This window comes from Salvelinus namaycush, chromosome 3 (genome assembly GCF_016432855.1).
Source record: "Salvelinus namaycush isolate Seneca chromosome 3, SaNama_1.0, whole genome shotgun sequence".
NCBI classification, from domain to species: Eukaryota; Metazoa; Chordata; class Actinopteri; order Salmoniformes; family Salmonidae; genus Salvelinus; species Salvelinus namaycush.
In genome coordinates this window covers 28,878,695-28,895,296 of record NC_052309.1, presented here as the reverse complement: position 1 = coordinate 28,895,296, position 16,602 = coordinate 28,878,695, and the positions used below count along the sequence as shown (strand labels likewise).

At 43.1% G+C, this 16,602-nt stretch overlaps 1 non-coding gene across 1 annotated transcript; it reads left to right on the top strand.

The window, feature by feature from the left end:
* The first annotated feature begins 14,533 nt into the window (after positions 1-14,533).
* LOC120045213 lies at positions 14,534-14,588 on the top strand. Its single transcript, XR_005476646.1, has one exon. It is a non-coding gene; the product is annotated as a U7 small nuclear RNA (small nuclear RNA).
* Positions 14,589-16,602: the final 2,014 nt, after the last annotated feature.

Below are 16,602 nucleotides of genomic sequence, written 5' to 3'. Positions count from 1 at the left end.
AATACATTTATTGTGTCAGAGGCATATTTGATCTCCTTTTTGTTAAACTACACTATCCAGGCCTCTTCCTAAATGTCTGAATGCACAAATATGTATCCTAATATGTCCAATTCCAATCCATATTACTAGAGATTTATATGGTTTAATTACTCTAAATCAGTGGTTCCCAACCTTTTTCGGTTACTGTACCACCAACTGAATTTTGCTCTGCCCGAAGTACCCCTGAAGTACCCCCTCATGTGCATTTTACCAGTAAGCCTATGGTGTCATGAGTCTTCGGTTGTCACTAGTTACCACAGCCACATAGTCAAAATTGGCAATATCTAAAAAAAATTAAAAAAAATGCATGATTTCTTAATTTAAGGTTAGTGTTAGGCATAAGGTGTGGTTAGGGTTAGGTTTAACATCAGATTTTAAGAAGATAAATTGTAGAAATAGGCAGGATTTAGCCATATGTATGACTGTGTCTGTGATTGTGGTAACTAGTGATTACCTAAGTGTCACGCCCTGATCTGTTTCACCTGTCCTTGTGCTTGTCTCCACCCCACTCCAGGTGTCGCCCATCTTCCCCAATTATCCCCTGGGTATTTATAACTGTGTTTTCTGTCTGTCTGGGCCAGTTTGTCTTGTTTGTTCAAGTCAACCAGTGGTTTGTATCAGCACCTGCTTTTCTCCAGTTGCGCTCTTTTGCGTCCTGGTTTTGACCCTTGCTTGTCCTGAATCTGAGCCTGCCTGCCATCCTGTACCTTCGCCCCACTACTCTGGATTATCGACCCCTGTCTGCCTTGACCTGTCGTTTGCCTGCCCCTGTTGCAATAAACATTGTTACTTCAACACAGTCTGCACTTGGGTCTTACCTGAAACCTGATACTAAGTCTTAGTACCCCTGGTTGGAAACCATTGCTCTATATGGCAAAATGGTAAGAGGGGATTTTGATAAATGACATAATAACACAATGTAGAACTGCTGTTGCTATGATCAATGGGAGAAATTACAAGACAGTATGTTTACCTCTTTAACTTGAGGACCCACCTCCACAGTGGTTCAATATATAATCTCATTACATAAAGTCAAAACCAGCTTCAGACAAGAGGTCTGTCCTATTGTACCTTCTGTCTATATTTGCTTCAAAGGAATGAATTAGCATACCTCTTTTTTTGACATAAATAATATAAACAATTGAGAAAACAATTGCTGATGTCTAATGATACAAATAAAGTGCCACAAGGTATGAGGTGGTTTCTTATTTGTCAGCACTGATAGTTTTTCCCTGCTCATTTTCAATGTTTCGTTTTCTTTGTTAATTTTCTTTTTGCAGAGTAAACAAACACTTCTCCATCAGAGGTCATCAACCTTCAACATATCAAAACGAGACGAGTGAGGGAGGGAGAGTTCATTGTTTGAATTGTGAATTGTCTAAATTTACAGGGATTTTACACTACATCTCAGTTTACATCTCAGAATCCTGCAATGTTTGAGCTATTCATTTATTTCAATGTGTCTGTCTTAAATTCTATCATTATCCCTCGTTCTCATTTGATGTTGTAGAATCCACTAAACAGAGGAAGACGATAGAGGAAGATAATTCGCAACTTGTAGCCTGGAGATAACCAAAAGTCATATCCAAAATTCTCTTTTACTCTATTTTGGGATTCTCTCCATGCTGTAGTACAGTATTTTAGCCTTTGAGGCTACTGTACTGCATTTCAGTGCCAAAAAAATCCATCTAATTTGCACCAGTTTTTAATTGTAAAATTAACTTGAAATTTCACAAATGTTTTCTAGGGCTAGGCTATTCCCTATTGAACAGTGTTAAAGGCTAAAGCCCTGAGGGTTGCTGATATGATTTCACTGTGTAATATATTTATGTATTGACTCCTTCAGATGAGGATATGGGCTGAGAAGAGCAGGGCAGCCAGCCTGCTTTGTTAGTGTTGTGGGAGCTAGCAGCCTAGCGCTGAGTTGAAGATTTCATCAGTGGGTTTCCTACGAGTGCTAGCTGCCTCCGTGCCTGCCAGGCTTCGCCACGTGTCAGACACATCCTAATAAAACTGTCTAACTGTTTTGTGGGCACCAGCTCTGCACTCGTTGCGTTGTGTCTGACTGCTTGGTATTCATGGGGGCATGGCACTCACTCCTTTAGCTGTTGCTGGGGGCTCTGTGGCACAGACACAGACTGATTAGTTGGCATCAGCACTGTTCACTATGAACACCAAACAGGGAGTAGATAGGGGAAAAACATAATTAGTGAGTGTGTGTGTGTGTGAGAGAGAGTGAGAGAGAGAGCGAGAGAGAAAAGAGAGAGAGAGCGGGCATAGAGAGAAAATCAATTGTTTTGAAACTGCATTTCTAATGTGGGTAATTTAGCAGAAATGTGTTTTTTATAAAAGCAAGCTGCCTCGGGAAAAGCAGAAAGTAAAAAAAAAAAAAATAGGTCAGCTGTGAGGGTGAATGAATTTACACCTCTTTAACAGTGAGATCAGTGTTAAGGACAGGGGGAATTTGTATGAGTTTGTAATTGGATTGTCTTGGTCAAAAGTTATTTGATTTTGTATAACGACATATAAGGTGTTTTCATTTGACATCCTATCTGAAATCTTCTCCATCTCCCTGAATTAAGATGAATTCCTGAGGGCCTTTCCTTTATTTCAAGGAAGTCGATAATTTGACATGGAATAAGGTTTTTAAAAAGCCTTTACACATGTATGAAACATGACTGAAATAAGTGAGGGCTAGAAATTCATCAACTATGCAATGCAAAATACTTAATTTATTTTATTTTTATTATAATATATAGGTAAACTGCTTGAACATCACCTAGTTTCCATAATAATCTTGTAGATCTTTATGTATAATGTTGGTAAATAAATAAAACCAATTTAGAAAACAATATGGTAAACTGTTTACATGGATAAACAATGTTATGTGCTGAACAAACGTGTATTATAATTCCATATAGTGTATAATTTATAGTGCAAACACAGTAATTCATAAAAACTGTTTATTTAAAAAAAAAAAACGCTTTGTCTCATACAGTTAACATTGATGAAAGCAAATGTTTCCAATTGGAGAGTAATTGAAGAGTATTGTTATTCCTAAGTTCAGGTTTGCTGGGTTGTGGTTCTTAACATGTAATTGAGTCTTCAGGGGAACTTATTTCTATCAATTTAGTTTCACATCATAAAGCAGTTACAGGGAGGGTCAAATTAAAGCATGCTTTCAGATGACTTTATACATCATTGAAAGATGAACTTGAAGAAATATCTGTCTGCTATATAGTCAGGTCCATAATTATTGGCACAATTGATAAAGATAATAAAAAAGACTGTTGGAAATAAATAATACAAATACTGAGCTATAATGCATGCAAATAAAGTGAAATTATATCATTTTTATACTAATACAACAAATAATCAAATACATCTCAAAAACAATTCAAAAAATTATATGAGTTTGGAGAACACATTAGGAGGGATCTTAGATCATCATCTTTCCAGATCCTTGATATCCTTCATGCGCTTATGGACTGCCCTCTTCATTTCACACCACAGGTTTTCAATGGGGTTCAAGTCCAGAGACTGAGATGGCCATTGCAAAATTTGGATTTTGTGGTCAATTAACCATTTCTTTGTGGATTTTGATGTGTGCTTGGGGTTTTTGTCTTGCTGGAATATCTGTCGGCGGTAAACCAGGTTTTTGGCTAAAATGTCCTGGTATTTGGTAAAGTTCATGATGCCATTGACCTTAACAAGGGCCAACAGGACCAGTGGAAGCAAAATAGCCCCATAACAAAGATGCACCACCATATTTTACTGTAGGTATGAGGTACTTTTCTGAAATATGCTTCAGATTTTCGACACCAAACCCACCACTGGTGTGCGTGGCCAAGGGTTCTATTTTGATGTCATCTGACATGGCCAAGATCTTTGGCATCGAAAAAGAAAGCATATGCAGAAAAGTTCTTCATACACCTACGGTCAAATATGGTGGTGGATCTTTGATGTTATAGGACTATTTTGCTTCCACTGGTCCTGGGATCCTTGTTAAGGTTAATGACGCCATGAACTTTACAAAGTACCAAGACATTTATAGCCTAAATAAACTAGTAATTTCATAAATAAATGAAATAGCTCAGGTCTTGAAAATATGGGCAACCCTTTTCCCCTCCGTATCCACAATGTGCGTAAATGAGGCCCATACAGATGACTTGCCTGTCGGTTTTTCCTCCCTGTACTCTCTTTCATTCAGTTTCTTCTTCGCATCAGCAAAGAATGACTCTGTTTCAGAAACTCACTTTATATAGACTAGGGGCTATGACTCTTTCCCGCTGCAGCGTCCTCCTCTCCCGTAACAAGTAGCCTATTTTACTCTGCATCATTTGCAGTGACTAGTTTTCATAAAGCGAATACCATTATGCAGTTTTGTCACAAAATTATATATTATTTTGACACATTAGGTTCGATGAAAGGGGAGCCCCTGACAATCATTTAAGATAATAAAATATAGGCTACATTACAGTAGACAAATAGAAAACAAAGAAAAAAATCTTTCTTCAATATAATAATTCAGAAGGTTAAACTCATAAAACTGTGGACAACATGGCTTTATTTTGTAGTCTTACTGTAGGCACGCCAGGCTGGAGTAGATGTGCTCAAAGATGCCCTCTGATGGTTCGCACAAGCATTAATGGCAACAGTGGCTGACAGCAAAATACTATCACGTCACGCACTGTAACGTGCAGTACCGTACCGTGGCATACCGCAGTGTATCGCGATATGACGCAACTACTAAGTGAGGACCCACTGTAAGGGCGATCATACATTGTACACATAGGGATGTGAGCGAGTGCTAAATCGTTAGTAAAGCTCATCAAGAAAGAAACCTACGTTTTAATTTCACTACCAACAATGCTTTCTTTCGGTCCCCCTTCCTCATCCCACTTTTCTCTCTCTGTCTTCCACTTCCTCCCTTTCCCCATACATCCTGATGTGTGTAACATTGATGTCAGCAGCTGTTCCATCCCGACTCCACCCTTGGCAGGCACATTGGGTTGCTACTGTAGTCGCTCGTGCCCTCCGCCAGCGTCCCAAGAGCCTAACCCGTGATTTTTCATGAAGAGAGCTCACAAGTTAGGGTCTCAGGGAGCAGGAGAAGTACAACAGGGTCCTGGCACTGAGGAGCCGCACACAGTCAGTCAGTCGGACAGGGGTGTGAGCAGCATGGCACCCTTCTCTCACTACCACCACCCCTTGGTGCCTCCCTCCTGCCCCAAAACCACCTCCACGTGTCTGTCTGGCCAGTGTCCTGTCCGTTCTGACCGCTTGGGTAATGTGCCAAAAGGCTTCGTCAAACAACAGTCGCCTGCTGTGGAAGAAAAAAATCCCCATTTATCCCCTCCTTCACTGCAGATAACTTATTCCTTCATTTCAGAGAGCTCAAGTAAAAGATAAGCTGAATGGTCCGCACACAAAGAAAGGCATAGACAGACGTATCAGAACACACAAACGCCACAAACACAATAAACTGTAACACCACAGCAACAAGATAATAATAGCAGAGACAAAGATGAAGAAGGAGATATGAGAGAGGTCAAAGAGAGGAAAAGAGAGGAATAAGGTTCGCTGGAGACGATCAGAGTTACATTTTCCACGTCGCAGGGCAGAGCCAGCCTCAGACAGGCGAGCCAGCACTCTGCGCTAACTAGCCTTTGTGCTAGCAGAGGAAAGCCCCCCAGCCAGGCAGACAGTCTTGCCTCTTTGTCCTCTGAGCGTCGACATGCACGCGGATCATCAGTCTACATCTCCCTCTCCCCCTTGGGATGGATGGCCCCAGTGCTGACCACTGCACCGGACCCTCCAACCCGTCGCCTGCACTGACCACTGCTGATCACCACAGCCACCGCCAGGGAGGAGAGCTGACCACCTGACGGCCCCAGTCTGAGGGCTTCCATTACGGGGGTGACCGGAGACTCTAACCCCCCCCTCCACGGATAGCCTCAGTCATAAATGAAATAATAAGAAAATGTATCATTACGTGACGCCGCCCCACTCTCTTGGCTGACCAGCTTTTGCGGAAGTGGCAGGTAAAAAGCGATACTAACCAGAGTAAGATAATAACAAAAGAAACACAGAGCAGAGCATCTTCCAGAACTCGTGCTCCCCCACTCCACGCCTCTAACTGCACCCCCCTCCCCCCTTCACACACACTGCTGTCTCTACTGCTAACAGTCTCCCCCTGCTTACACCCAATCCCCCTCGCCCCACTGCCATGGTGGCGAGCTCTGCACGGTACAGAAATAAGTTGTCACCACCACAGAGCTGAACAAGAAGCCACATTCAGTCACAGAGCTTCCCTCTCATCACAAATACAGAGTTCAGACACACACAGAGTACAGACACAGGCGGTGGTAACCAGAGCCACACAATCATATTGCCATGAAAGAAACCAAACTGCCCTGTCATGAATCTTAACAAAGCACCGCAGCCAAAACATTTACATGTCATTTTCACCCCTTGTTCACCCGACACAAACCCTCCTCACCCCTCCCCCTCCCAACTCCTCCCACTAATAGTTAGATAGATGCCTTTCTCAGGGGAACGCGGAGCAAAGCGGACGCTTCCGGAAACGCGAGTGTTCTTTCTGTCGCCTCACACTCCTCCGTGTCTGTGCCGACTACGCCTCTGTCATCTATCTTAAAGCGAGGGATGAGGGGGAAAAGGAGAGAAAAAGTAGCAGGGGAAAAAAGAAAAACAGAAAGGGAGATGCTGAGGAGTCCGGGGCTGAGCCAGACGCAGGTCAGTGAGGTGGGACACCTCTCCTCCCCCTTCTCCCCCTCCTCCACCCCCCCCCCCCCCCCCCTCCCCTCACCACTTGCATCATCAGCTCCATCTCACCTCCCCCCTTAGGCTCCAGGACCACCAGCCGTGTCGTGACAGTGATCTACCCTGTTTTTTTCCACGTAGGTCCAACACCAACACCACAGTGACAACAGGGCCATCACAAGAAAATGGTGATGCCAAAACATTTCGTCTCGCAAAACACTGCCCACATGCTATTCCCATCACCCCCTCCTCCCCATCCCCAGGTCTCTACCTGTCTGCTCGTTTCTGTGACTCCCGTCTGTGGCTGCTCACTCGCCCAGAGTGGTACTACGCTACAGCAGCGGGAGTCTGCAGCTATAGCCCTCCCTCTCTCTCTCTCTTTCTCTCTCTCACTCCCATACAACCTCGGTTGGCGCACACGTTCCACCTGTGCTGATGATCAATTCCAACGCCTGGCTGGTTGGCCAAGGAGCAGGATGCTCTAAAGTGTCTCATGCTGTCACACAACAGACACACAACACAAGGCAAACTGACATATAACACAGAGTACGGACGCCATCACAGACATGTAAACACAAAACTCAGACAAAACAGTAGTTGTACTCGACAGTACTCGACAAAACAGTAGTACACAGACAAATTGACAGGGACAACAGACCAAAAACTCCTAGAGACACTGTCGCAGTCCCCCAACACACAAGATACAGACACCGACAGACAATGACAGGGTCACCTAACACTGAAAACTGACACTGTCATAATATTATGACCTAAGCGCTGAAGCGTGCACACCGACAGATGACAGTCTGACAGGACTGTATTTCATCAGTCAGACCATACAAAGTATACCATAATAGCTTTAAAAAAATATTCAATAGATGCTCAATTAACAGCATACACCTATAGAGATGCTGAATGACACACAAGCAGAGAAAAATCACAGACATCACAGGACATGATTGTTTGTGAGATTCTCTGCTTGGATAGGTTTTGGACAGAAGTGGCTATCTGTTTCTCTCTTTCTAGCAGCCCGTCTATCTATGCCCTTAAGACTCCACACCACATCCACACTACAGTGCTGCAGTTAATAAAGGAGGACCTTTAGCAAAAACATTCCGTCATACTGTAGACTCCCTGCTGAATACTGATTAGTTAGAGACATATAGTCTCACATAGGCTATCTGTACGTCTTTGTCCTGCACACTCCAACAGCGTTCAAGCTTCACTGTCCTCCCCATCCGAAACACTAAAATGATGCAAGACACAGCAAATGGAACAAAGTCATAAGACAGAGCAAAACAAAGGAACAGACAACGTGTTTTTTTTCTCTATCTGAATGAGATCTGCCCTTGGCGGCTCATCCTAAACTCAGAGCCCCCGATCTATCAACCTCAACACCCTGGATGGATTAGGGTTGCGACCCCGTACGGCAAAGAGGGGAAAGGTAAAGGGGGCCTGCAAATATCATCATTGATTGGTTATTTGCTTTTATTCAAAACTGCAAAAACCCCACGTCATGGCTTTGCTGCAATGCAGAGATCCTTCAGAAGAATCACTCTGGTGGTTCACATACAGACATCTGTATTTGAGCTCAGAACAAGGTCAAGACTAAGAACGTCAACAGTTAAAAAAATATGCTATATTACATTATCTTCCTCCTGTAGCCAACGTCACTACCATGGCAAGGTTGAAGTCTATATGCGAGTGGGTAAGGGTTAGTCCATTGGCTCATAGCAGGCCTGGTGATGGCGATGGTGATGCTGGGGGTAGGGGTGTATGAGAGAGGGGAGAGAGAACAACGGGTGGGAGGAAGAAGGGGAGAGAGAATGAGGGGAGGAAGGGAGAGGGGAGAGAGGACTGGTGATCAATCAGCTTCATTACAGCCGTGTCACTGTAAAGTCTAGAGCTACCGCTGCCCCGCCTCGCAACACACACACACATACACACACCACCGTGCTTCCTTAGACGCTCCAATCAGCGAAGAGCTAACACCCCTCCAACACACACACGGCTAGACATCACGCTTTGACCCTCCTCTCCTTCCCCCTCCTCCTATTCCCTCTCCTCCCGTTTCCCCATATCCTCTCCATTTTTCTAGTCTAGACTGTATAGCGAATCTTGGAATACCACGGTTGGTCATTTTTTTACTGGCTGAGGAAACGTGTACAATGTCATAAACACGAATGACCCTGGTTTGTCTTTAATAAGTTAAAGTAAAAATCGAAAGGATGAAGGAATATGAGTAGCAGGCTGGTACAGTAAATACATCTCCTCAAGCCTCTATGATGCAGCACTGATATAAAAGAGAATGTTGTCATGACAGGAGTACAATGATTTACACCACAGAAATAACCAGACTGTTCTATGTCTCAAAGATCCCCAAAAAGAGCTTGCAGCAGAAGGCAGTGCAGACAATGACTTTGAGAACCATTATGCACTATCAAAACGCTATGACACCACCCATTTTACAATAAGTCTGAAATCAGATGACGGTGTCTTACGACACGCGTCAATCACACAGGTATCCAGGCAGACAGACAGGCAGACACAGACAGACAGACAGACAGACAGACAGACAGACAGACAGACAGACAGACAGACAGACAGACAGACAGACAGACAGACAGACAGACAGACAGACAGACAGACAGACAGACAGACAGACAGACAGACAGACAGACAGACAGACAGACGGCACCAGTGGTGGCGAACAGGGAATGTGAGTAGCACAGTGGGGGGCGGGGGAGGCCAGAGATTGAGATGCACAGCGCCTCCCTAGCCTTTCCCTCCTCTCATCAGCCAGCGGGACATTAATGACAATCATGTCTTGTCACACTAGCTGACTGGCAGTCGAGGCGGGCGGGCTGGTGGGACCAGTCAGAGGACCCTGCCCTTGCCCCTGCTCTTCTCGATCAATACCATTGATCTGTCCCAGGGGTCAAGGGGCAAGAGCATATCGATAGGGGAGAGTGGCTGACGCAGCAGCAGGCCGAGGAGGATGAGAGGATAGGAGGGGGGGCTGAATGAATCCAGACAGATCAATGACACACCCGTCTGCCATGGATGTGTTATGGTTATTCATTTGCCATTAAACTAATCACATTAAGGGGATATCTCGTCTTAAGGAAAAATACTAGCAGCCATGCAGAGACCTCACCAAATCACAGTCTGCTACAGCCATATGAAGTGGGGAATTTGTAGAGAATTAGTAGCTACCTGTCTGGCCAGTGACAGCAGTGGCAGGATCTAGTCCCTCATGTTTTTATTTTCTATCAAAGTCTCTGGTGTTTACTGAGGGCAGAACCAGCAGACATTTGGCCTTGTTGAAATGGCCCTCACTCAGACAAAAGCATTAATTAATTGAATTTGCTTATGTGTGTGTGTGCATGGGTATTATATCCAACAATAGACTTACTGAAAATACTCAAGATACACTTCTCTTAATAGGGTTGATTTTTTTACACATGCGTAGTGGCAAAAAAATATTTCACAACGATAAAATCAAGAGGTCAACATTACTTTTGCTAATGCAGCTGGACCTGGCTTAAATTAAGAGAGATTTGATATTCCCACATTTCATTCCTGTGTACAGATGACATAAAATTGAGGGTCCTCGCTATCTCGGTTCCTTGGGATGTCCCTACCACATTGAAGTGTACATGTAAAATCGTTAAGGTAAGGATTAGAGCTAAGGTTAGGGTTAAGGTTAGGGCTTAGGGTAGGGACATCCCAAGGATCCCGGGATAGCACAGCAACAACCTTAAATTGATATGTGGCAAGAAATAAAGATAACTTGTTTTGATGGTAAGTTGCATTTCATAAGAAGACAATTACATGCCTCCTCCCTAATATAATTTGCTTGGAAAACATTTCATCTTTACAATTTTGCCTGGCATGACACAAATGAAGTCAATAAATTCTGCTAGCATGACCTAGGATGCAGGATATATCCTTAATACAATGAAATCAGTCCAAGGATCTTGGAGCAACTGGCCTGTTACAGAGCTCTCTCAGTCAGTGTGCTGTTCTGTTAAGGAGGCCTTGGTTGGTGCAGTGAAAGCATAATCTCTCTTTCCCCAAGTCTCTCCTTTCCTATCTAATCCCATGATTTATTTGTCCAACCATCCCATAAATGGAGGCGCAGCTGGAACCAATGACTCCTACCCTGCTTGGCATGGCCGCTGAGCCAGCTGGACCAGGGAGCGCTGAGGCAGCAGAATTCTCCAGGACCACGGTCCTCTTCGCCTCGGCCCCACTAGTTAGCTACATCTGGACGACCCATTCAGTTCAGAGGTGAGGAAAGATGGAGAAAAACTGAACTCTTAAAATAAACTCTGGGCTCCGGCCCAACGCAGCTTGGCTCCTCTAGTCTGTTTAATAACTGTGTGTGGAGGGTTGAGGAGGAACAGTATGAAGCCAACCAAGGCTTTTGAGTACCTGGCTGTAATTTGGAAAATGTACGTGTATAGTACATACTACAACAGAATTATATTTGTTTCTGAAAAACTCAAGTGAAAAGTGAGAAGATAGATCAACAAAAAATGTGTCTATAAATTGGGACTGGAATTAAGACATACAGTATTTCACGTTAGGTCTCTTCCAAAAATTCAGACATGGTTAATTGAACGTTCTACACATCATTCAGAACATGAACCTAGATCCTTTCACTCAGTCTGAGCCCCAGAGGGCCAGACTGACTGAAGTGCAGCACTATAGTGGTTGACTTGACAGAGCAGAGCAGTCACCACACAGAGATCCCACCCCAGTAGGAGAGTCAGCTAGGAGGCCCCATGCAGATAAAAGGCCCTTCCTCTTGGGGTTTCCAGGGTTTTAGCAGGATCAAGCTAAACAACACACTGTCAACCTGTTGGCATTGTGAGTCATCTGGGGCTGAGGGGGGTCGTTGAGCCTACATGGAGAGGCCTCTCACGCTCTGCCATTGAACACCCATTAATATCACTCTGCATTTGTTTGGGCCCTAATTGATAGCTGCTAAGTCCCTTTCACTGGGCAGCCTGTGTTGATAAGAGGCTCCATCAGCTGAGAGGCTCTCGGAGGCCCTATAGGCTAGCTGTTGAGATACTGCTGCAGGGCTGTGGTTCTGGGTGGAGCAGGCTGCTCCAAGCAACTGGAAGGTTCTGTCAGGCTAGGTCCGTTATGGGTTTAGTACTATGTTTGAAAGGCCCCTGGTCTTTACCAAGACATCTTGATCAAGACATCTTGGTCTCGCTGTAATGATAGTGTTTTGGTATTGGTAAAGCCGTGAATAGCAAACCAAAGTATGAATAAAGTCATAGTGGATTGGATAGCTAAGGTTGAGTTGGAGTGCGAATCTGACTCACACATCCACTCTAGAATGGAGAGATGCTTTCCAACTACTGACAGTGCAAGTGAAAGAGACAATAATATCCAACGATACCATAACAGCGGTGTACTATATATGAGAGGTTTACATTACAGTATCACCAATCAACAAAGCCAAAAAACAATGACATGGTGCTCTGATGAAGAAAGGAATTACAGCAACACCCTCTTGCTTTCAAATCAAACTTTATTTGTCACGTGCCGAATACAACAGGTGTAGACCTTACCGTGAAATGCTTACTAACAAGCCCTTAACCAACAATGCAGTTCAAGAAAAAGTTAAGAAAATATGTGATGATTTGGGTCATCAGAAAATTGCTGTTGTGTCATCAGCAAACTTAATGATGGAGTCGTGTTTGGCCACGCAGTCGGGGGGAACAGGGAGTACAGGAGGGGACTAAGCACGCACCCCTGAGGGGCCCCAGTGTTGAGGATCAGCGTGGCAGACGTGTTCTTGCCTACCCTTACCACCTGGGGTTGGCCTGTCAGGAAGTCCAGGATCCAGTTGCAGAGTGAGGTGTTTAGTCTCAGGGTCCTTAGCTTAGTGATGAGCTTTTTGGGCACTATGGTGTTGAACGCTGAGCAGTAGTCAATGAACAGCATTCTCACATAGGTGTTCCTTTTGTCCAGGTGGAAAAGGGCGGTGTGAAGTGCGATTGAGATTGCATCATCTGTGGATCTGTTGGGGCGTTATGCAAATTGGAATGGGTCTAGTGTATCCGGGATGATGCTGTTGATGTGAGCCATGACCAGCCTTTCAAAGCACTTCATGGCTACCAACGTGAGTGCTATGGGGCGGCAATCATTTAGGCAGGTTACCTTCGCTTTCTTAGGCACAGGGACTATGGTGGTCTGCTTGAAACATGTAGGTATTACAGACTCTGTCAGGGAGAGGTTGAAAATGTCAGTGAAGACACCTGCCAGTTGGTCCACGCATGCTTTGAGTGCACATCCTGGTAATCCGTCTGGCCCCACAGCTTTGTGAATGTTGACCTTTTAAAGGTCTTGCTCACATTGGCTACCGAGAGCGTTATCACAAAGTCGTCCAGAACAGCTGGTGCTCTCATGCATGCTTCAGTGTTGCTTGCCTCGAAGCGAGCATAAAAGGTATTTAGCTCGTCTGGTAGGCTCGCGTCACTGGGCAGCTTGTGGCTGGGTTTCCCTTTGTAGTTCATAATAGTTTTCAAGTCCTGCCACATCCGACGAGCGTCAGAGCCGGTGTTGTAGGATTCAATCTTAATCCTGTATCGACGCTTTTCCTGTTTGATGGTTCGTCTGAGGGCGTAGCGGGATTTCTTATAAGCGTCCGGATTAGTGTCCCGCTTTCAGTAAATTTCTAATTCAGTATGAAATGTACTATAGACTAAGAAAATGGATCCACATATGTATTTTGTTCTCCTTTGTGGTGATCCGACTCATTTTACAAGCTGTGACCGACTGCCAGAAAGAAAGAGAGAGCCAGAATCAGAGCCCTGATCTTAGTAGACAGACCTTCCAAGGCTGGGGCAGGTTTAAACCACAGACCAGACCGCATATCACTACTCCTCCCCATCGTCATTGTAGGGGACATGGGTCCATAGATTATAACTAAGTCTCAGTGCATGGAAACATACAGACGGTTCCCTCCCATGCTGAATAGTTTAAACATTACAGCAGTCTGTCTGTCTGCTGAAGCAGTTTGGGGAATGGCCTTGGTTCCAGGCAGGTAGTTAGGTGGGATAATCAAGCCCCTAAACCCCTTGAGAAAGGCACTTAACCTGGTTGAACCTGGGAACTATATTCTGCAGTGCAAATGGATATGTAATGAAAGCTGTGGGCGATGTCAGTTGTTTTCTGGAACAAAAGCATCTGCTAAACAGAGAATCTCAGATTTATTATGATTATTACATTTCATACTTGATGTTTATGTCCAACCATCTGGGCCTCAAAGTGTGGCTGGGATTCGCCGCTCAGCTCACAGGAGATTGGTTGTGATAATGTCAACCCACATGAACAAATACTTACTATATAATTCTGTAGTATACTGTAGAATATATACTACACTGTAGCATCCCTCGATCATGTGTAGTAATTACTATAGAACACTGTAGTATACTGTAGAATACTACAGTTAATACTACAGTATACTACAGTCTGCAAAAAACACTACAGTAATGTCTGAAACAAGTTGTTTTACTAAGGTAATACTACAGTATTTAATTTGCATATACCCCCCATATCCCAATTTGTGCCGCCCATAAGTGAAAAACCTACATGCCAAGAGTAGACCATATTGTGTTCCCTACAGGTTATAGAAAAGAGCAGAAGCTCTGTACTATCCATTCCAACCGCAGTCCAAGAGGTTATGGACAATTTGCTCTTTTAGTATTTGTCCAGTAGGTTCCCTCAAGGAGAAAGCCCCCACTTATATGTCAAAGATAATAAAACAAAAACACTATAGTAAATAATACAGTTGCCTATACTACAGTCTGCAAAAACACTACAGTAATTATTATAGTATATGCTACAGTTTTTTTACTATAGTAATACTACAATAGTACCATAGTATGCTACAATAATATCTGCAAAACACTATAGTAAACACTACAGTATACTACAGTCCACAAAACACTACAGCTGTGTTCAAATACCCATAGTAACATACTTACTATACTATACTACATACAATGAGACTGCAATTTCATCGGTTAACAAATTAGCAGTAAATCAATTAGTTTCTAAGTAATGCTTAATTATAAACAACTGATAAGATCTTACATTCATACAGAAATACAAATGCAAAGACCCTCAAAAACACCAGGGGAAATGGCAATGAAAGGGAATTGTGTAACAGATACCTGTACTCAAACATTCTTGAAAACCTCATTTACTTAACAGTCTCATACTGTTTTACAAAGCATCTGTACTATTTGTTCATTTTATTATACTGTAAATGAACAGTCTCCTTTCAGTTGAGTGTACTAGTGCTTTGCCTGTCTACCGGAAGTTGATGCTGTTGCTATACAACTTCTTGCTAGTTTGTTACTATAGCTAACAAATTACTAGCCAGACATCTTACGACTTATTTGTCCATTGAGAATGCACAATGACTATACCACTTAGCTTAGCTAAGAATGACGTGAATAATCAAGTCAATCAACATTGGGTAGTTAGTTAGATAGCATATAGTTAATACTGGCAAGTTGGATGCACAAGTAATCAACTAACGTTAGAACAGTAGCTAGCTAACAAACCGGTACATAAAAGCAACTGCTGTAATGATATGCGGTTCATAAGGCTAGCGTAGCAAACAAATTGTCAGACAACATAACGTGTAACGTAACTTATTTGAAAAGGCATTACTTTATTACATTGCTGAACATTTTCTTAACATTTGTCATAATTAGTTAAAAACTTCTTAAGACTAGGGGGAGACATTTACACTTTTGGATGAATTGGTGCCCAAATTAAACGGCCTCGTACTCTGTCCTAGATCATATGATATGCATATTATTATTACTATTGGATAGAAAACACTCTGAAGTTTCTAAAACTGTTTGAATTATATCTGTGAGTAAAACAGAACTCATATGGAAGGCAAACTACCAAACAGGAAGTGAAAATTCGGAAATGGGTCGCTGTGAAAGGCATCACCTATTCAAATGCCTTATATTTATGGATCTGTATGCACTTCATACGCCTTCCACTAGATGTCAACAGGCAGTAGAACGTGGAATGAAGCGTCTAGCCTGATGTGGGACCGAATGATAGCCTTTGGAGTGACAGGTCAGGCATATTGCCAGTTCTTGGCCACGCACATTGGGAATGTTATGTCCTTGTCTGCAATGCGTTATATAGACATGAAGAAATGCTCCGTCTGGGACGTTATTGGATATATATGAGAAAAACATCCTGAAGATTGATTCTCAACTGAGTTTGACCAGTTTATTTGATTTGTAATATCACTTTTTGAAGTTTTCGTTCATTAGCGTAAAGTTCTATGGACACGTGAACTACACATGCTAGCCAAAGTTGCTAATTCGACAGAAGTAATGGACATTATAAAACAAAAAAACTATTTATTGTGGAACTAGGATTCCTGGCACTGCATTCTGATGAAAGATCATCAAAGGTAAGGGAATATTTATGATGTAATTTCGTATTTCTGTTGACTCCAACATGGCGGAGAATGGCTGAGCGCTGTCTCAGATTATTGCATGCTGTGCTTTTTACTAAAGTTATTTTTTAAATCTAACACAGCGGTTGCATTAAGAACCAGTGTATCTTTAATTATATGTTAAACATGTATCTTTCATCAAAGTTTATGATGAGTATTTCTGTATTTCACGTGGCTATCTGTAATTACTTTCGCTATTTTGGAGCCATTTCTGAACATGGCGCCAATGTAAAACCACGATTTGTGGCTATAAATATGCA